Source organism: Gymnoscopelus microlampas, assembly GCF_963454915.1.
Source record: "Gymnoscopelus microlampas genome assembly, chromosome: 16".
NCBI classification, from domain to species: domain Eukaryota; kingdom Metazoa; phylum Chordata; class Actinopteri; order Myctophiformes; family Myctophidae; genus Gymnoscopelus; species Gymnoscopelus microlampas.
In genome coordinates this window covers 15,609,667-15,631,361 of record NC_139953.1, presented here as the reverse complement: position 1 = coordinate 15,631,361, position 21,695 = coordinate 15,609,667, and positions in this window count along the sequence as shown.

The window sequence follows — 21,695 nt, the reverse complement described above, 5'->3', positions numbered from 1 at the left end:
GGTGTTGGCCCAACCATCTTTTAAATAATACAGCACACAACAGTGTGAAAATGAAATGACTCACTTTAATACCTCAATTATAGAGATGTACAACCTTTAGCTTTAAAAAACACTAGAGGTCTGCAGAAATGGCTCACGATAACTTAAGCTTGCAAATGTAGTCTCACCCTTCTACGACGTTCTGTAGGCTACAGCAAGTGTATCAATAACTGACCTCTCTGATCTGTATTCAGCACCATGGACAGCACAAGGGTCAGAGAGTATATTAAGCATAAATAAGGTTATTTTAGTCACTTTGGGGAAAACCTTTTTCTTTTTTACTCCATTTCTTACTTTTATTCCATTTGCAATTCCCGTTTCACTTGAAACAAATGAAACGTACTGTTGCAAGGGCCGCCTATCTTGACAAGGAACTGAATCTATTTGACTGATTCCATCCAAATTATGCAACAACATCACACAAACAGACAAGATCCCCAGGCAAAGTCCAAATGGGGGTGCCAAAGCTAAATGGCTAGAGAGCCCGCCTCGGAAGCCGAAGGTCCCAGGTTTGATTCCAGGCCTTAGCAATGTGTCGAAGTGTCTCTGAAAATGACAATTAAGCTGGGTGAAGCTGAAACTGAAGTTCCCCCGTGGGATGAAATAAAAAAAAAGAGAGAATAAAAGACGAGTATGTCAGACCACAGTAATAGTATCAGAGCCTTAAAAACCACAACACACCAGCCTGGAAGAAACAACACACAGCAGCATGGGCCTAAAAGTGAGCATAAGCTGCTGCATTCCATTGCACATACGGCAATACAGCAACATTATAAATAAATAGTATTTTGCCTTAATATAAGATGAACAAGAATGAATTTTATCAAACCACAGAAAAGTCACCCAACAAGGGACAAAGTCACAGATTGTTCCACATCCATTTGCATTAGATTAGTTCATCTGTCAGCACTGATGGTGGTCCTCCTTAAGAAAATGTTTTCAACAAAGAGAAAAAAAACTCAGATTGCGTTTGGTGCTGCTGTAGCCATACGAAATAACTGTATAACTTCAGAGAAATTATGCCACAAACAATTCCATGTTGTGAGAGCTGACAAATTGCTTGTGTCGTCCTTTTCATCTTCCTTCATCTCAAGCTCAAGGAAAAACGGCACTGGGCCTTAGGGGCAGGTTGAAGTCTAGTTTGTCATACAATATAGGACAAACGTTCCCATCGTCAGCTCTACTGCTCTACTCAGTTGCTTGTACCTGCATTCTCCTGATAAGATAATGCATGATATTTAGAGCAAAGTAGACTAGCTAAGCTATCATTGTCTCCGCCAGGCCGAAAGGCATGGCGAGAGAGTATGTTTTCCACCCCGTCCGTCCGTCCGTGTGTGTGTCCGTGTGTGTGTCCGTCTGTGACCAGCTAATCTCCGGCACCGTTGTCTTGATCGTAGCGAAACTGTGCACACACACTCCCTGGATGCCAATTCAGAACCTTTGCCCCAAATTTTTCTCATGGGCCTTTCATAGCGCCACCAGGAGGCCGATTTGTGCAAAACATATTTTTTGACAGCACTCCTACAGATTTTGTCCAAAAATCACGCAAATCGGTATACAGTATCTCTGTAGTCATTCAACGAAACGGGTCTTTCAGATTTCTCATATTCCATCCTGATTGGCTAAAAATGTCTTCCAAAGTTTGCAGGAGTGCTCCGTTTTGAACAAAATGCCTCAAATCATGAACACAGCATGCAATATCCGTGAAATTTTGCACACACATTCCCATTAGGCCGAGGAAGAACTACCATTTGAAAATTTTCAAATCAGCCTCATGGTGGCGCTATATCAGGCCGGTTCGTGTTTTTACCTATAATTGCACCGATCTGTGTAAAACTTTGTATGCACACTCCCTAGAGGTCAAGGAAAAACATTTGCCCTGCATTTTTCACATCTTCCTTTTATAGCGCCACCAGCAGGCCGACTTATGTAAAACACATTATTTTATACTACTCCTTCCAATGTTATCCAAATTTCACGCAAATCGGTACACATGATCTCTATAGTCATGTAATCAAGACGGATGTGTTTGATTTTTCATATGCCATACTGATTGGCTAAGATTAACATCTAAAGTTTGCATTATTGGCTTGTTTTGAACGAAATTCCGCAAATCATGAACGCACCGTCCAATTGCGCTCAAACTTTGCACGCACATTCACACTATGTTGAGGAACAAATGCCACCCTTTTAACATTGGCCTGTTATAGCGCCACCAACAGGTCTAATTTAGCAAAACATGTTTTTAACAAAATGCCTCAAATCATGAATGCAGTCAGTGTCCGATCGTCGTGCAAGGCCTAAGAAGAAATGGCAACCTTTTCACGTTGGCCTGTTATAGCGCCACCAGGAGGCCACAATAGCCTACCTGACCTGGCGGAGACCTGTGCTCCGAGGAGCACTTTTTCTAGTTTACATTACTTTCGTTCAGTGAACTATGCGAACAATCCTTAATTACACTGCCCCACCGCCCCTGCTTCCTAAACCACTGGTTTGGGTTTCAGTGTCTTGCTCAAGGACACTTTGACATGATGCCAGGAGTCGGCCGTTCTACCTTCAACTCATTGGGCATTCTATGAGCAGCTAACTCTGGGCACACACTCCCAGTAGGCCAACTGCCAAGTGCCTACCCAGCCTGGCAGAGAACTGCGCTCCAAGGAGCGCACTTTTCTAGTTTTCTTCTCTTTCTTGTGCATCATCAGCATGACAGTCGCACATATAGGTTATAAAGAACCTACCCCCATCTGAAGAATGCTTATACTGTACTTATCCTTGTTGAGAATGAATGTCACATCACAAATCAGGAGCGGTATGCACTGTGCCCCTTCAAAGTGCAATCTCTGTCTGGAGCAGAGAGGCCACTTTGAAGGTGTCAAGCTTTGTCTTGTTGTGCCATGGCATTCTTCTAGTGCTAGTAACATTATGTAGCTGACTTCACACTCTAGTAGATTTCACCAAACAATCAAAACATTTTAATAATGCTATGTTGCACATATACCAAGGAATAATTTGGAGTATAATGTCAAATAATTATTAGTTAGGCTCTGCTACATGGTCAGTCTATGTGGTGATGTGTCATGTGTAACAGAGAAGCAGTAAGTCCTTCTTAAAATTAAAACAATAAACGTTATTAGTCACAATTTGGAAAGGGGAAATAAAACCCAGCTCTTTTACAGCATTTTTACTTATTTTTTATCTATTCTCTGCATGTCCCAGTCCCTTTCCCTCCATCAAATGCTTGTCTTATAAAGGCAGTTTGTTGCAAGTTCCAGATCCACGGGTCCTGAGGGATCCAGGCTGCACATCATGAGTCTGACTATTCACCCACGCACTCGAGGATGGCCCTACTAATCACACCGGCACCATTTTCTATCAATTTCTTAAATTAGCAATTGATTATGTACTGCACCATCAAAAAAATATATTTTACAAAAGTCCAAACTTAGTTGCCGATCCCTACACGACAGTATGTGGTTGCTTTTAACACTACACCAAAAATCCCCACCCAGACGAATTGCATTTTCTCCACCTCGACTACCCTGACTCACTTCACTCGGTTTGAGCGGCCTGGCCCTTCACACTGGAATAGGTGTGTGCGAGGTGAAATGTGTATGAAACAAGCAGACAAGCCTTTCACCTGAGGAAGTCTGAGAAGACAAAGCACTGTATGTGTAAGACACGCTCACTGAGCCTAAACCAGGGTCTGCACACACATAAATCATCACCCGCACACACGCCTCACAGATGCACACACAACCTTGTGCACCCATGAAACACAGTCCTGCAAATGGTTGAACAGAAACAAAATCCATACAAAACCATACTTCACACAAACACACAGTCTCACTCACTCACACTCACTCTCACTCTCACTCTCTCTCTCGCTCTCTCTCTCTCTCTCTACTCCTCCTCCTCAGAAGAAGAAAGCAGGAGGTGCTTAGTGTCTTGTAGCTTGATAAAGTAGGCAGTCATCTGTGCGTACATTATGGGGTGAGATGGTGATCCGTACTTGTGTCAAGAAGGGGACGACAACTTAAAGCTAATGACATGTGATGCCTGCAGCCCAGCTGCTGGCACTATGCAAATGTGTTGCAGCCATCTGTTTTGCCTTGCTATGTTAAATGTTTCTCACTTGAGCAGTGACAAGCATATTAAAATCAGCTGTACATACAATTACACACACCTACCTTCACCTTTGCAGAGCATCACTGTAAGTGTCTTGGGATCCGTAAAGTTCAAAAGGGCAGGTGGAGTACCGTCCTATACTCAGGCTGAAACAGAGAGGTGTGTGGCGCTAGGCGTTAGAAAATGCAATCAAAATGTTGTGACATGTCAGTCAAAGCCCGATCGATTATTCAATGACGGCCATCACAGAGACTAATCTATATTTGATAAATGCTGTTTTGCATTTGGAAAAGGTCACTAATCGATGTGCCGAATCAATGTTTTCCGGTGACTGAGAGAGAGGCCTTTCCTCCAGTCCAATATCGGCCCCTTGATGTGTCTCGTTTTGTGGTTCATGCACATTCTCCAAAGTTTAAAACTAATGTTAAACTTTATCCGCATTGGGAAATAACTGTCAGCTGCTGCGTTGGCTTTTGCAATATATATATCCATCTCCCCACAGGTTTTTAAAACAATTCTGCTTTTAAAACAACTCAATAGATGAGCTAAAGGAGAATTCTGCCTCCTAAATACAGAATCATGAAAACTGTGTGACATTTGATGATCAATGGGCAGAAAAACACCTCTGCGCCTCTGTTGCTTCTCTAGTAAAAACTAGAGAAGCTAAGTTATAGAGCTGTATTGAAGGTGCCCTGGAGAGGGGCTTTTTGAATTTATTTGTGCCAAATATGTCCATTCATTCAATATGTTATGTTTTTAGCTCAACAAAATCATCAGAGACTCCTCTTATGACTAGGTTCCTAAATTCCTAAAATATCCAAAATCACTGCATGATGCAATCATCCCTATCCCTCAAGGTTAAACAAATAAATGATGACACAACACAAACCAACACATATACATTTCCCTCCCAACACATTCCCATGGTAAACATGGTAAAAATATGAATAATAAATGAACAAACAATAACCGAAAATGTGTGCATGCCCTGAAACATGCTGGGAAGTCCCTATAGTCTGTCCAATGCACACCACATTTTTGTATAGTATAATATTATGACATTTTTCATCTTTTCATTCTTTTCTTAAACTAGTCTTGCTGGAGCTTTTGAACACATAGCATTGTATGACCTATAAAGCAGCAATACTTCAAAACACAAAAGGCTCAGTACAAAATGTAGGATATTAAGATATCTTATCTGAGCATCTGTGTAAAGCACAGGAGATTTGAGATTAGACTTGCACAGGGAAGTTAATTAACAATATGGATCAGCACATAATGATTATGTGCAAAGCATTTCAAGACATTCAAATGCTGCTTGCCCACTGTATTAAGCAAAACCGTTACTTGAAACCCTTCTTAAAACCCATACTGTACATTTACGACATTACTGCTATTTACTTTACACCGTATCGCACCTGTGTAGTAAAAATGATGTCAGACTGCAACTGCCTTGCAGTTCACTGAAAACACATTAGCTATGATCTTTGAAGAGGCTTTTCTAGAGCATTCGTGCAGCATGGAAAGGTTAACATTAAATTGCCAGTCCATGCCTTGTTCAGGCATTTTACAGTCTGACGGTAGCCGGGTAGAAACTGTTCAGAAATCGGGTGTTCAGGCATTATAGATAGATTTGTCAGGAATTGCTTATTTTTATTTAGATGTTTTCCAATTTTTGAAAAATAGCTAAAATAGCAGATCTACAAGCTCATGAGTAGATGCTTTGTGAGCTTGTATAGATCAGCTATTCTCACAATGTGTCATGGAGTAGCCTACACTGTATAGGGATTAAGTGGTAAAGAAATCAAACCCTGGGAACGGGTATACTCCGGAGAGATAACTGGATGTCAGATACCATTCAGAATGAGACCATTCAAATGATTTGCCCATGCTATAGGCGACAGAGGGAGAGATAGTGTTGTGCTCATCGGAATATGTGCCTTCTATGCGGACTGACAGCGGATGGTACAATCAACGTGAGTATTGTGGATCAGTTCTCAGCATGCAGACTAAGCTACAGGACGACCACAACCTGGAGTTCCACTGTGAGTACGGGGGATTTTACAATGCCCCTGACTTAACTACATGCACTCTGTTCCTGTCTGTGAAGGATGTTTCTTTTTTCATTCACATTGAACGGCTTTATGTCTTCTAAATCAGTTTCTGAAAAACTTTTGATACCATATCCGTGGTACTCAAACTTTTTCATGTCAAGGACCCCCAAAATTATATGTATTTGGCCACCGACACCCCATCTCAAAATATTTTTTTTCCATTGACCCCCAGAAGCAAAGATTGGAGTTAAAAATGTTCACTTTAAAAGAATATTCAAAGATTTGCAAAAATTGTCCCGATTTTAAAAAATAGCAGGTCTACAAGCTTGTTATGAGCTTGTAAATCTGCTATATCTGCTTGTGTATCTGCTATTTTTGAATAGCCAAAGTATAAAATAATAATAATCTAAAATGACACAGATGCTTTCCCGGTTTTAAATGGGTTAAAGGACATTGTTTTGATTTAGCGAGCAACATGTCGGGTTGTTTTTTCTGGCGTACAATCACTAAAGAAATCCTCTACAGTCCTCTGCAGTAACCATTCTTTGGACCTAGTATTGCAATTAGCTGTTTGTGAGGTGAGCCTTGTGGTGGGTGCAGCCTCTGTGCAGGGTGTAGCAGTTGTCATAAATGAAGTGCAAACAGCCACATGGTGTATCTTTTTGTTGTGGATGAAGTGGTCACCAACATGTTATTAGGCCTGTGTCCAGAGTTGCGGTGCTTGCACACCGAGACAAACTTGCTCTTGGATGACAACCGTGCCAGAGGGTAAATGAGAGCAAATATCAGGGGACTTCACTGCACAGAGTTGTTGTTCTGAAGTGCTTCTGCTGTGAGGCTGCGGCCAAGAATGTGCAGGGCACCAAGGCAAGTGCACTTGGCACACTTGAATGTCCAAATGTGCTGAGAGAACGGGTACAACAGCATGTGGAGTGTGGCAAATGGAGGGAGGACCGTAATCAACGAAGCAAAGGGCAGCACAGCCAGTGGTGGAAAAAGTACTCAAATTCTTTACTCAAGTAAAAGTGCCAGTACTGCAATATAGAAATACTCTGTTACAAGTAAAAGTCCAGAATTCAAAATTTACTTCAGTAAAAGTACAAAAGTATTGGCATCAAAATGTACGTAAAGTATCAAAGGTAAAAGTTCTAAAATATTTGAAGATAGCAGATCTACAAGCTCACAACGCGCCGCGATGCGACACGTTGTGAGCTTGTAGATCGGCTATTTTCAAATAGCCTATGTATAAAATAGGGCTAAAGTGGTTAATGTATGTTTTATAATATAATAATTTATATCTGAAAAGTAATTAGTAAGTAAAGTTTTCAAATAATTGTAGTGGAGTAAAAGTACAATATTTGTCTCTGAGATGTAGTGGAGTAGAAGTAAAAGTATTGGAAATTGGAAATACTCCAGTAAAGTAAAAAGTACCTCAAACACTTAAGTACAGTACTTGAGTAAATGTACTTAGTTACTTTACACCACTGGTCATGATCCAGGGAATCATGGGGAATTTGTTTATTTACTTGCGTACGACCTACAGTTCAAGAGTTATAGGCCAAAAACGTGAAGCCTGTTATAGCTCCACCATGAGGCCGATTTGAAGAACGCATGGCCAATCTGTCCTGTGGTGCTGGAGATGAGCTGTTCACAGACACACAGATGGACGTAATCCCCGCCTCCCCAGCTGTTCCAGCCTGGTGGAGATAATAAAGTAAAACTTTTCAAAATTTCCGCCATATCATAAACTGTGTAACTACTAAGGCTTCACCATCTCAATGTCATCATAATGTCACATTTGTCATACTGTTTGAGTAGCTAGGCACAAGCCTCCTGTACAACACTCAAACCTGTACAGTCAGTATACTACCAGGCTCTTAAGTTGCTTGACAAGAAGTACCCATCACGATTATTACTGCCAAAGAAAGCATAACTTTCTGAGCCGGGACAAGTCCCATCAGACTTACATACACTTGACTCGCCTATAAGATCCTGCACAGTAAAACATATATATATATATATACTGTATGAGGAGGGCTTCTATTGACAGTGAAACAGGCTCACATATGGGACAGTCTGCCAAGACTTATCAGAATGTGACACATATCACTCATTTAAAATGAATTTTAATTAAAAAAATCATGATTAAAAAGCAGTGGCGGAAAAAATACTCAAATTCTTTACTTAAGTAAAAGTACCAATACGGCAAAATAGAAATACTCTGTTTTGAATAGTAATAGTAAGTAAAAGTCCGGAATTCAAAATTTACTAGAGTAAAAGTATGAAAGTATTGGCATCAAAATGTACTTAAAGTACCAAAAGTACAAGTACTAAAATATTTGAAAACAGCAGATCTACAAGCTCACAACACGTCGCGATGCGACGCATTGTGAGCTTGTAGATCAGTATTTTCAAATAGCCCATGTATAAAATGACGGCTGAGCGCTGGCTTTTGGCACTTGTTTTAGTGTTTCACATGCTCTTAGGAAGTGTGCTGTTATGTATAGTGTTGCTGTTCCTGTTTTAATGCATTTTATGTCTTTTGCAGTCATTACACCTACACAGTCAGAGACTGTGGAAAAAAGCAGTTAAGCAGCTGAAAATTCTTTCAAAGATGGCTAAACTACAGAAATGATCATTAAAGTCTATTTTCTCTGTAACTTAAAACTGTATAAATAAATGACAGAAAAATAAACGTCCTGAAGGTAAGATGTCCATTGCCTTATAGGTAGGTGAGCGCGCGCAGATGGGGAAGATGTGAAACTTTTGGGTTTGAATACCAGGCAAAAAAAAAAGCAAGAACAGAAGGAAAAAGCGCAAAATAAATGAACTATAGGCTGCAAACTCAGGGCATCCGCCTTGCAGGTGTTTGCAGCTACATTTTTCAAAGCAGAGATTATCAGGAGAACAGTGACATCAGCTATTGTTATAATTATAGCTTCAGGGGCTCTACGTGATAAGAGTAACCACCCAATTGCGTTACACAGTTGGTCTAATAAGAGGTTGGATGCACACATCAATTCAGACAATGCTTTATCTCCCATCTTGCTTAGCTGCAGTGCCAAAAGATCCTTTTTCTTGCTCATTGCCAATATGTGGTTCTTAAGAAAAAGAAAAATATACAGTGCAGCAGATAAAATGTAGAGAGTGTACATATAGATACTGCATAACAAAAGGTTGCACACCAGCCTACAGGGATCTCAGATGCCAAGGGTTGAATTGTCAAGGCAGCCAGAATAATATATAAATACTGTAGGCCTATACTGGAGTTGGTGGGCTTTTCATGAATTCCTTAAAAAAGAAATCGCATTAGTCGGAAAATGGATGGAAAACTGAACTAGCAAGTTGATTAGATTATAAAGGCATTTTAGGCTACCACTAGAAGACATTTGGAGCTGGGTTTTGTTGAAGTGTAGCCTAAGTAAATGGAAAGGACGGTGCATCACATGTTCTCATAATTTGTGGGTTCAAGTTTTCTTTTTCTTTTTCGGTAACTTGTATTGAACCCTGTGGCGGAAATTCTCTGCATTTGACCCATCTTCACTATTATTAGGAGCAGTGGACAGCCATCTAACGGCGCTCTGGGAACAGGTGTTCAGTGTCTTGCTCAAGGACACTTCGACATAAAGCTCACTCACTCATAAATCACTTTCTGTTAGTCGTGAACAGACAGTTAAAAAACCTTAGCCAAGTCAAAAACTTTCCTCTTTTTTAATTGTTTTCTCTAGGTTAACATCACCCTAGTATGAGTGGGCTGAAGAAAGTAATGATCTCAGTCTTACAATGTGACAGTTAAACTCACTTCAACTTGCAGAGTCTGACAATGTGGACACTCGTGATTTTTCTTCCTTTTTTTTTTTAGGTTAGTAGGGCTTGCCGAATCAAAGAATGTTTGGCGAGGACAAAAGAGTTTTATACTGCCTCAGAACTCAGCTCTAGTTCTGTATGCTAGACGGTGGACAAGGTGTGCGCTATCTCTCTCCATTAATTAATTGCCATCTGGTTGTGTTTGGACTTGCTCAGAGATGGATTATCCACAGCCAACCCTTTCTTCAAAACAGCCCTTTGCACGTTGTTGCCAGATTGCGGACATAAACCAATATAATTCAGGGCCGCAGCGAGTGTCTGAGTGACCAATCACACATGGCGTTCGACTAAGAACTCTGTTCGGCTAGTTGAATTAAAAAGGTGCAAGAACTACTTAACAGTTCTAAAAGGCACTGCCCAAGTTCTAATGACTTCATTTTGTTCTTAATGAGAGGGCACGGGCTACTGAGATCAAAGAACCAAGGAGAGTCTTTGAACTGAAGTCAACTTCTTTGGGAGGACTTTATCCTAGCTAGTAGTTTTCCCTACAAAACGTAATCCAAAAAGTGCAGACCAGAGAGGTGCCACTTGTCTTCCAATGGTACAAACAGTGGACTCAATGTATGACTCAGACATCGAAAGGTGCTCGGCAGCTTTGCCTGCCAAGAGACGCTCCTTTTCAAGATGAGGGGGAGAGAATGACGTTTGGAACAGATTATATGCGTTTAGTGCTTGACTGGCTGTACAGTGGAGACATAGCAAATACAGTATATATATATATATCGTGTCACTGACTGGTTTGTAATCATAGAAAAGGTCATGGGTGAGGTTTTTCTGAAAAGCACACTTACAGCAGCCATAGATACTACATGTTCTTTTCTTGAGAATACACTTTCTCAAGGTCACAGGAGGTGAAATTGTTTCATTTCTATTTAATGAATGTTCTATTGAACTTTGAGTCACCATAGTTCTGTGTGATATAATTTCTTTAGCATTCGGTTTGCTTTTTTCCCCCACCAAGGGATGGCTGACTAAGCATGGTTGCTTTCTGTTCCAGTGGTTATCTGACTTCATGTTCACACAATCGCACCTGGGAGGTACTTTGCACAACCACAATGCAACCACAACCACTTCTACTGTTGCCCGCAGAGCAACTCGACTGGAGCAGGTGCTTTACTTACTCAAGGGCACCTTGGCAGTTTGTTTGTTTTGTTTGGCTTAGATTTTCCAGGGCCAGAAAGGCAAAGGGACATAAACTACCAGCCATGCTTTGTCTGCTTCTCCAACCATTACTATAAGCTACGGCTGCCATGAGTTTGCGCCTATATTGATAATATCTCAAAGCAGTATTAATGAATCTACACTGACTGAAAATCATGAGGAAAAAGTAGTACTTTGTGAAATAAAATAAAGAGACTTAAATGCTAAAGGCGCTAGAAGAATAATGAAATTAGATTGGCTCGAGGTACAGTAGACATATTTAGCTCACAATCTTTCATCCAACATTAATGTTTAAAACATGAATGTTGTTTTCTCCCCTATACCGTTTCCTCGCTTTTCGTCTTTGAATATTGTCCACAAGATAAACAACACAGCAGACTAAATAAACAAAGGGGGCAGTACAGTGAGTCATCTACGTTTCTTGAAAACGTCTGCCTATACTCTCAAGTCTCTGTTAGGGTCAGGGCTTAGTAGACGCTCTCTCTCTCTCTCTCTCTCTCTCTCTCTCTCTGTCTATCTCTCTCTCTCCTGCCTTCTCACTCTCTCGCCTTATCTCCATCTCACCCTCCCTGCGCCGCTCTCTCTCTCGCAGACACAAGGACGCACATCATAACATCTGCAATGAAGAGTAATGAGCCATTCGGCACACTGATGTGAAACTGCAACATGGCCGAAAATGACTACCAAAGACTACCATCGTAACACTCCATCATTCACATCCTGGGCCTCATTTGGGGCTGTTGAAACCTGTCTGGACGTTCCTTTGATCCAACCAGACAGATCCATGAAAGATTCTGTACATCATTATGCAAGGCTCATAAGTACAGTATGCGTGGAGATATATAAGTGCTACCAACGGGTCATTGGCATTACAATGGAATGGACAGGCTCTAAATTGTATTATAAAACAGATACAGTAATTCCGTTGCTTGTTTCTGATGGGCTGAGTCCAGGACTGGGACACCTGTGACCACATGTATCAGTATCATTACACCGCGCGTGTTTACAATATTAACCGGACCGTTCCATGGATGCATTACCATTGAAGAGGAGCACTTGTTTTGACATCCTGTAGGCTATATGTGCAAGGTTTACAACAAATTACTTTTTAATTACTTTAAAACGAGGAAGATATTGCATACTGTCCAGGACCGTCCATGCATAGCAACTATCTTTTTTGTGCAGACACAGTCAGGGACTACTTTTCGGGAAGAAATGATTCTTGTAGCGACATTATTTTTTAAACCACTTTTAATTGGGATACGTCTATGATTTTCATGTTGCCGCATTTGGTATCTGTTATGGCTGTGTTTTATAGTGATTTTAGAACAGCCAAGGAGATTGTCGGCACGGCCGATCCGTGTCATGCCTATAAACACCAATTAGCTGTTCTAAAGATGAACGTAAACCACGGCCTCTTGCGGCTTATTGCTTTAATACCACATACATAGAGTAGGAGCCTGCATACTGTAGGTTATGTGCTTCAGCTGTGTTAGAGCTAAATCAGATGAGCCCTGCAAGATTTCTCATGCCACGTGGCAAGGCAGGATAATAGTTGGATTTTCTTGTAGTTGAAACATCAACGGTTTAATCAACCAGGTATATATAAACAGAGAGTTTATCTTATTAGAGCAGATGCTGAAACAGAAATATACCGTCATGAATAAGTCAAGACTCTTGGAACATTTCTCAGAACAAACGAATACAAATCCATACACAAACAATCCATGTGTCAGTTGGGTTGCCGTCATTTATAGGTGTTTTTATTTGACTTTACTCCTCTATCAATGTCAACATAAAAAGCATATGGTGTACAACACAGCTCATCTTGTGTAATTCCTTTTGTCTCTTTTAACTTTTACTCTGGCAAAGAACAAAAATTGTGTGGGTGGAACAAGGGTCTCGGTCTGGGGGGAGGGGTGTTTTCAAAAATGTTATTGATCTCTTTATTCCTGAAATCATTTGTACGGCGTGGCTAAGGCCCCATCCTCCCGTATCAACATCTGCCAAAAAGCCAGACAGCCGTCTCCCAAGCCCCCGAGCTCTTACAACGCTGATCACACGCTGTGCACAACACAGCCCGCCACGTTGCGTGTCTTGTGTATAAACTCAAGTTTTACTCTAGCAGTGAAAAACTGATGTGGGACGAACAATAAGGGTCTTGGGGAGCGGGGGGTGGTGGTTGCGAAAAGCCAGACGGCTGTCTCCCAGGCCCTGAGTTCTGTAACAACGCTGAGAAGGCAACTCATCACCAGCGAGAATTGGAGGGGAAGTGGGGGGGAAAAAAGAATACAGACAGTAAGACAAGGTAGGAGGGGATGGTGGGTTGAGAGAAGGATGAAGAAGGCTGCTAAAAAAAACAGAGACAGAGCAGAGTGAAAATTGAGTGTGAAACTTTTCAGGAGAAGGAAGAGTCGCAAACAGCAGGGACAGACGTGAAGGCTTCAAAAATGACAGTGGGCCACAATCGAAGTATGACCAATGGTGGAAAGTAACAATGTACATTACTTGAGTACTGTACTTGTAATTTGTTGTATATATCTGTACTTTCACTCCACTACATTTCAAAGACAAATGTTGTATGTTTGACTCCACTACATTTCTAGGAAGGGGAAAAGTACATGAATTAACCACTTAAGCACTATTTAAAAGACGTAGAGCAACTTTGACTTGTAGTCGAGTAATATTTGACCAGGAGTGTCTATACTTTGACTCAAGTACTGGGGTTGAGTACTTTGTCCACTACTACTGGGGTTGTGGACCACGGGTCCCTCTGGAACATCCTGAAGTCCCTCGGCGCCCCAACAAAAATCACCACACTCTTCAAGCAGCTGTACCATGGTGCGGAAAGCTGTGTGCGTGTGAATGGTCGGGACTCCGAGTGGTTCCCCATAAACAGCGGGGTAAGGCAGGGCTGCGTCGCTGCCCCAGAACTCTTTAACTGTGTCATTGACCACCTGATGTCAAGAGTCTGTGAGCGGGTCCCCGGGGTGTCACTCGGAAGCTACACTCTGAAGGACCTCGAATACGCTGATGACACCACTCTGTTCAGTGAGACTGCCGATCAGCTCTCTGAAGCCCTCAGCGTGTTTGACGAGGAGACCAAAAAGCTCGGCCTGAAGATAAGCTGGCACAAGACCGAACTTATGCACGTAGGCGACGGACCTGACCCACCACCCCTTCTGTTTGATGGCACCCCTGTCCACTTTGTCCCAACATTCAAGTTTCTGGGCTCGACAGTGTCCAACACCGGCAACCTCAAAATAGAGGTTGACCGACGCCGTGCCCTTGCAGCGTCCATCATGCAGTCCCTGTGGAGACCGCTGTGGCGACACCGGCACATATCCAGGGAGACAAAGCTCAGAGTCTACAATGCCTCTGTCATTTCTGTCCTCCTGTACGGCTCGGAAACATGGCCGCTGAATAACACTCTGGCGGCCAGGCTCGATGGCTTCGACTCCAGAGCCCTCAGGAGGATCGAAGGCATCACGTGGAGCCAGCATGTCACAAACCAGGCTCTAAGAGAGAAAACCCAACAGCTCCCAGCATCCCGCCTCGCAGCAATGCGACGAGTGCGCTGGTATGGCCACATCATCCGCCTGCCCGTGGAACACCCAACAAGCGCCATCCTGGCCTTCAATCCCCAGCAAGCCGGTTGGAGACGCCCCAGAGGCGCCCCCCGCACCCGCTGGCTGGATATAATAGCACAGGACCTAAAAGCTTGCGATGTGACTCTGGCACAAGCTCAACACCTTGCCCACGACAGACCCAGATGGAGAAACCTGGTTGCTACGATTGGCTCTACGCGCCTTAGATGACAGCCCCGCTGCCTCATCTATAAGAAGTGCAAGAGGACTAAGTAAGTAAGTAGAGCAACTTTGACTTGTAGTCGAGTAATATTTGACCAGGAGTGTCTATACTTTGACTCAAGTACTGGGGTTGAGTACTTTGTCCACTACTACTGGGGTTGAGTACTTTGACCAAACTCAAAACTAACCTAAAAGCATGACTGACCTCAAAATACAATTGTGCTTAGTAGAACAACTTGGAACACCTTGGTACAGTAGTAGCATCCCCCGCCTAACGTTTGACTGTACTACAGTACATACATTAAATTCATGAAGTATTCAATCAATCAATAGTAAATAGTACATTGGCATGCCTTTCTGAGCATTAAAATAATTAAATCCATACAACGGCAGATGCTCATTTTAATTGCCGACCATGCATTAGCCTGCTAATATATGTCAGAATAAAAATACAGTACACAGGTATTTGTTTAATCCTAGCTGCTATCTCATAACTCATTTATTTTTGCTGTAAATAAAAATGAACAAACTAAACAGTTTTAAATAAATTCATGGCATTGTCTGCTCTGAAATAACTGACACTCAAAAGGAGAGGGGCCTCCTAGGCTTCTTTCTTATTTATCTTAAAATAAAAACACTAAAGTTTATTTGGTTTATAATTCAATATTGTAATCGTATTGTATGGTGACAGTGTCAATTGTTTTATGATTCTATAAAGATGTATTCAGGTATTGTAAAGCACACCGACATACAGTACTGACAGATTTTCAGAGTTTGAATCATGGACTTTCAGGAGGCAGCCCTATCCAAAAGATACTCTGATGTTTGCATGGCTCTAAGGCTGCATTTTCTCATGCCATGGGCAGATTTCTGTGACATGCTTGAGCTACTCCTCATGGTGCAATATGTGTCTCATTCTATGGCAATGTTTTGATACTGTTTTTTTTAGTCAGATGGAGAGGCATTGTTACTATACATGCAAGTTCTCCGTTTAGCAATTGAATGTGTTGGCCCAATATTCCATCATAGCATTGACTTATTTCACTTATTTCATTTCAAAATGTGAGCTTTTCAGGATATCCTTTCACTGCCTTTTAATAGACACTGGCAGAGAAAATATTTAGGCATTGATTCCTGGTACCCTCCATAGAAAATTCTGACCTTCTATTTTATTGTTATTCCACAAAAACTTTTTACCATCTTTGAACTCCCACCCCGGTCAGTGAATTCCTTAGTTTCGGTTTTATGTCAACGCCCTTTATCTTCTCCAGGCTGAAGATAGATGATGGAGGTTATGAGTTTGGCCTCTGTGTGTGTGTGTGTGTGTGTGTGTGTGTGTGTGTGTGTGTGTGTGTGTGTGTGTGTGTGTGTGTGTGTGTGTGTGTGTGTGTGTGTGTGTGTCTGCAACTTATCTCGCAAACTACTACACCAATCAGTGCCACATTTCTTAACCAGTACATGCTGCCAGTAAGCCAAGGAACTCAAGTCTAAATATTTGTTCTAATCGGCCTCATGCCATGGTGGCGCTATAATAGATTATTTTACATTTTGGTCAATAAGTCTTGAACCGCAGGTTGTAGACTTAGAATTGATACAGGTGCGCATGCCCGGGAGAGAGTTAAAGCGCATGTCTGGTTAATACTAAACGTGACAAAATAACCCACACACAAAGAGAGATGGAGAAGAGGGAGAGAGACACAGTTTGATGTTGCTATTTCAGACGGTTTAAGTGTGCCTCTTGGAGGAGTGCACCTTCCTAGTTCTTTGTTCCAACAAGTTCCTTTGTTGCCTTTCCCCCTAGTCCTCCACAGTTAATACTTCACAAACATTGTCAGATGCTTTGGTTGGCATGGATTTTTCAAACAGTTTGGAGGCAGTAGATCTGTAAATTCTGTGAAAATCGTGGTTAGAAAGCAAAGCATGTCCTCCAATACGCATAACTTAATGTGTATTCATCGACAACCAACTGATTTCAGAAAAGTAAGGCTTTAGGCCGGGCTACGGTATTTCAAAGCAAAGTGAAAACCTCACCATATCACACAGGACAGACAGGTGCTGAAGCTCAGATGTCTTCACTTTGTTGTCATTTAGACCAAGTCTATACACAGCAGCACCACATGGACTGTAACCATGTAGAATTTTGCAACACAGGCTTATTGTAACTAAAACAAACCCTACATTAATATTTCCTCTTCCCTGGTGGGTAAACACAGTCCGGAGGCTTCCCTTGCAGGCACATTTGGGCTAAACAGTGTAATTAATCCAATGGTTTCCACACAGCCGCATAATGGGACGAGTTAATTACACACAGGTGCACCTCATTGTCTTGATGAGACACACTATAAAAGGCTCTGCTCTTAGAGTGTGAATGTGAACGGGGTGTTGCTGAAAAAGACCACTTGTGCCCAGTATATAAATGTGTGTGTGTGTGTGTGTGTGTGTGTGTGTGTGTGTGTGTGTGTGTGTGTGTGTGTGTGTGTGTGTGTGTGTGTGTGTGTGTGTGTGTGTGTGTGTGTGTGTGTGTGTGTGTGTGTGTGTGTGTGTGTAATTGTATATATATAATTATATATATATAATTATTCAGTTGTTTTCTCTTAATATACCCTTTTTTCCCCATTACGAAGCATATTGACAATGATGTATAAAGTCCTGTGCAGAAAAGGAACAACGTTGCTACACCTGAAAACAACATGAAAGTAGAAACAGGAGATGTACTGTAGCAGATGGAAATAACTCTGGGTGTGCTGTGTGCTATGGGCAGTGCATCACAAAGGGAAGGCTAGTTTGAAATATCTGTCTGAAGGAATGATAACATCCTTGAATCAGCATTCCAAGTTTGTATAGCTCAGCTCACCTTTGAAGTAAATGCTCCTGATTCACAGTGGTTTAACAGCTTTGCCTGCCTGTCTGTCTTCAGCTGCAACAGAACCGGCTCCTCTTTCTGCTGCAGAAAATGTAAAAAATAAAAAATAAATGAAAAATACTCCCCTCTGTCAAATGATGTTAGGGCATGGGCAATTAAAGTTCCAATGAACTGAAAAATATGTTTTTCACATTATTACAGCATACCATATAAAAATGTATACCACCCATTGGTTTTGGAACCAATCCTATTGGATCTTTTCATTTCATTTCATTTTATATGTATATATATATAAATACACTGCTTAATTTGAATACATTATAGAGACCAGCTCACAGCACTACCCCATTCAAGTGAAAATAACACAGCTGAGCTAATGATGTCTAACTTGTCTTAATTTGGCTATCTAACTGATAATGATATATTGATGAAACTGAGAGAGAGAGAGAGAGAGAGAGAGAGAGAGAGAGAGAGAGAGAGAGAGAGAGAGAGAGAGAGAGAGACACACACACACACATGACACCTGACACGTTACAAGCACAGACATTAGCCCAATAAACGAATGTTCCTACTTTGAAAGTGTGCCATAGCATAGGCCTACATAGCAAATAAGCAACGTGTGACTCGCCTCTGTTCAGAGGTGGTGGCGTTTGGCGAAAAACTTAGATAGTATCAAATTTAAAAAACGAATATTACTGACTGCCTGCCTGCTACATGAAATCTTATGGTAAATATAGGCTAAAGAAAACTAAAAAATCACCTCTTAACACTGAAAGTCCACTGGTTCTTCTTCGTCCTGGTCTGAAGTTGCATTCACACATGAGGGGAGTCTGTCAGGAGAAGATACTGTACTCTTTAAAAGTGGCGCGAATTTCACAGGGGAGTTCTGTGTCATGTGTTCGCCCCCCTAGAGCAGTGTTGCCATGTCTGCTTATTATAAGCGACTTTGGGCTTATTTTTCTGTAAAGTTGCTTGTAAATATTGGCAGTTGCGGGTCGTATTTTTTTTGGTGTAGTTGTGTAGTTGCTTTAATTTGGGTTTGATTGATTGATTGAATACTTTATTTACAATTTGCAAAAAAAAAGCACAGAAGTACTGTACAGTTCCATACAAAAGGATGCTAAAAGGATAAACCCAAGAAAGCACTATGTTTATTCAATTTATGCTGGAGGAAGTCTTGTTTACCACAGTAGTCTATTTTATTTGTATAATGTAATTTGAATACTCAGTGATTGTATTGTATGAATACTTCAGAATGATGATGTCCACTTTCTCAATGTCAAAGTGGGGTCCGGGGACCGCCAGTGGTCCTTTATGAGGGGGCTTCAGGGGGTCGGCCAGCAAAGTTAGTCATAGCATCAGAATCAGTTTAACCACTGTAATAGGCCTACATCAGATATTTCAAAATAGCCTACAAGCTCACAACATGAAACAATAAATAGATTTTTTTGTATACTATCTATTAAATCAATTAGTCTGATTATTAATACTGGTACTTAACCCTGTACTTTACTTCGTTCTACAATGGTGGCATACAAAAATAGTGAAAATAGCAGATGTACAAGCTCACAATGTGTCGCATAGCGAAGCGTTGTGAGCTTGTAGATCTTGTCGAGTAAATAGTTTGAAATAATCTTGATATTTATTTGGAGTTATATATCATCCAGCCCTACCGAAAACATGTTATATGTGTTGTGTGTTCAAATATGAAGTCATAACACTTGTCATCTGTGAGGGACCGAAATGAATGAGTGATTTTATTACTTCGTGTTTATTACTTATTTGAACATAATAGCCTACTACTGCAAGACTAGACAGGTCAGTGTAGAAGCATGAAGCTGAAGAACAGATGATGTGCACACCTGTCACTGTCTGTGTCATTGATTGACTGCTATGGTTCCGTTTTTAGGCTTGAGAAAAGGGCTCGGCTAAGCACACTGACCTTTGTGTGAGCGGGTTAAATTGACTTTTGTTAAAGGGCAGTCGTCCTCTGCTAAATGTCACCGCTGGACTGTCCCCTCCTGTACTTACATCCCTTGCCGAGCATGAGCGGTTTTTCCATCTGCCAATTCTTCTTCCGTGCAGCCTAGTGTAATATTCCCCTGGGAAGATCTGACAAGATTGGCTGTTATGCAAAGTAAGTTATCAGAGCAGTTGGGATATGTCTGGGAGTGAAAACTGCTTCCAACCTCACTCACCAGAACATTTAATGAGTAGGTGCATATTGAATAGCATCCTGCCGGAAATAAACTGTGTGTGTGTGTGTGTGTGTGTGTGTGTGTGTGTGTGTGTGTGTGTGTGTGTGTGTGTGTGTGTGCGTGTGTGTGTGTGTGTGTGTGTGTGTGTGTGTGTGTCTTTCCCCACACTGACCATAAATGCCAGGATCAAAATGAGCATAGATAATATATCACAGCTAGAGTTGCTGCAAATCAAGGTTAAGATTTCATTTAAAATAAATTACACTTTCCCTCAGGGGAGCGCTTGCGGGCATGGTCTGAGACAAAATGAGAGAAGTGTTGACTGAATCAGAAAGACAGAGATAAATTAATTGGTGGAGGTACATGAATGTAAACAGACAGGCGGGCGGACAGAAAAAAATGCCATACAAAAACAGAAAGGAAGAGACAGCAGTATGGAACAGTAGACAGATTTGCTCATGTCAGACCAAGGTATAACCTGTTGTTATGAGATAGAAAGATACATTGTCAATATACGTAATGAACAATGACCAAATACTCTATACTGTCGTTGAACTATCCCACAAACAGCCGTTTTTAGGATTTAATAGGCCTACATTGCTACATAGAGATGAGGGCTTCAAAATTAAGAGTCCGCTGTGGGCGCTGGGGGCGTGTTCTCTCCTCCGTGTCATCAGTGTCCATACCCTATAGGTGGGGTTGGCGAAAGGGCCTTTCTGTGTGGAGCCTTTCTGTGGGGGCCCTGATGGAGGGGAAAGGAACTGGTTGGAATAACGTGTTCCTTCCACACGCTACGTCCTACCGGCAAAATTCCCCCCTGTCAGGTGATAAGATGCGACCTGCTCACTCCTCATGCATTGAAGGAAGCATGAGATCAGTTCGTGGCCCTCCCCAGGTTGGCAGAGGGAGAGTAGCGCCCAGGATTACATGCTTAGGCAATTGCCACTGGGTGAAAGAATGGGTTATCGTGGGAAATCGTGGGACATTTTTGAGAACAAACAAAATTTAAGAGGCAAATGTATCAAACAGTACAGTGCAGTAGTTTAAATTGAATCAATGCATTATACAAAAAGAAAATGGAATGCTGTTGTCCAATCATCATCTGAAATTATGTTATCCTATGTCTATTAGTTCCCAGGCAGTTTTAGTATTATCCCATGTGTAGGGGTTCATATTTTTCATCATCTATTTTAATGCTGAATTTAAAACACCTGAATCAGCGCTCTGTGCAGCTGTCCAATAAGGACATGCTGAATGGACTGCATTAATGCCCATTCAGTATTTCTGAATATGAACAAATCCTCTCTCTCCATGTGGGAAACCAGAGACACAAGACTCCACATCTGAAAGCCTCTCAATTGAAAATCAATATGGAACCATCCTTTCAAACTACCACCCAAAAACCACAAAGTTTCCTCCACTTTTGCCTCAAAAGAGGATTTTGATCATAGTACCGTTGTTAGCCATAATTAATGATGATACTACAATCAAAGTAGTATCATCAAATGATCACATATTTTGATTGTGGTACCCTCATTAAATTAGATTGTGGTCGTGGTATGCTCATTAAAACGATTTT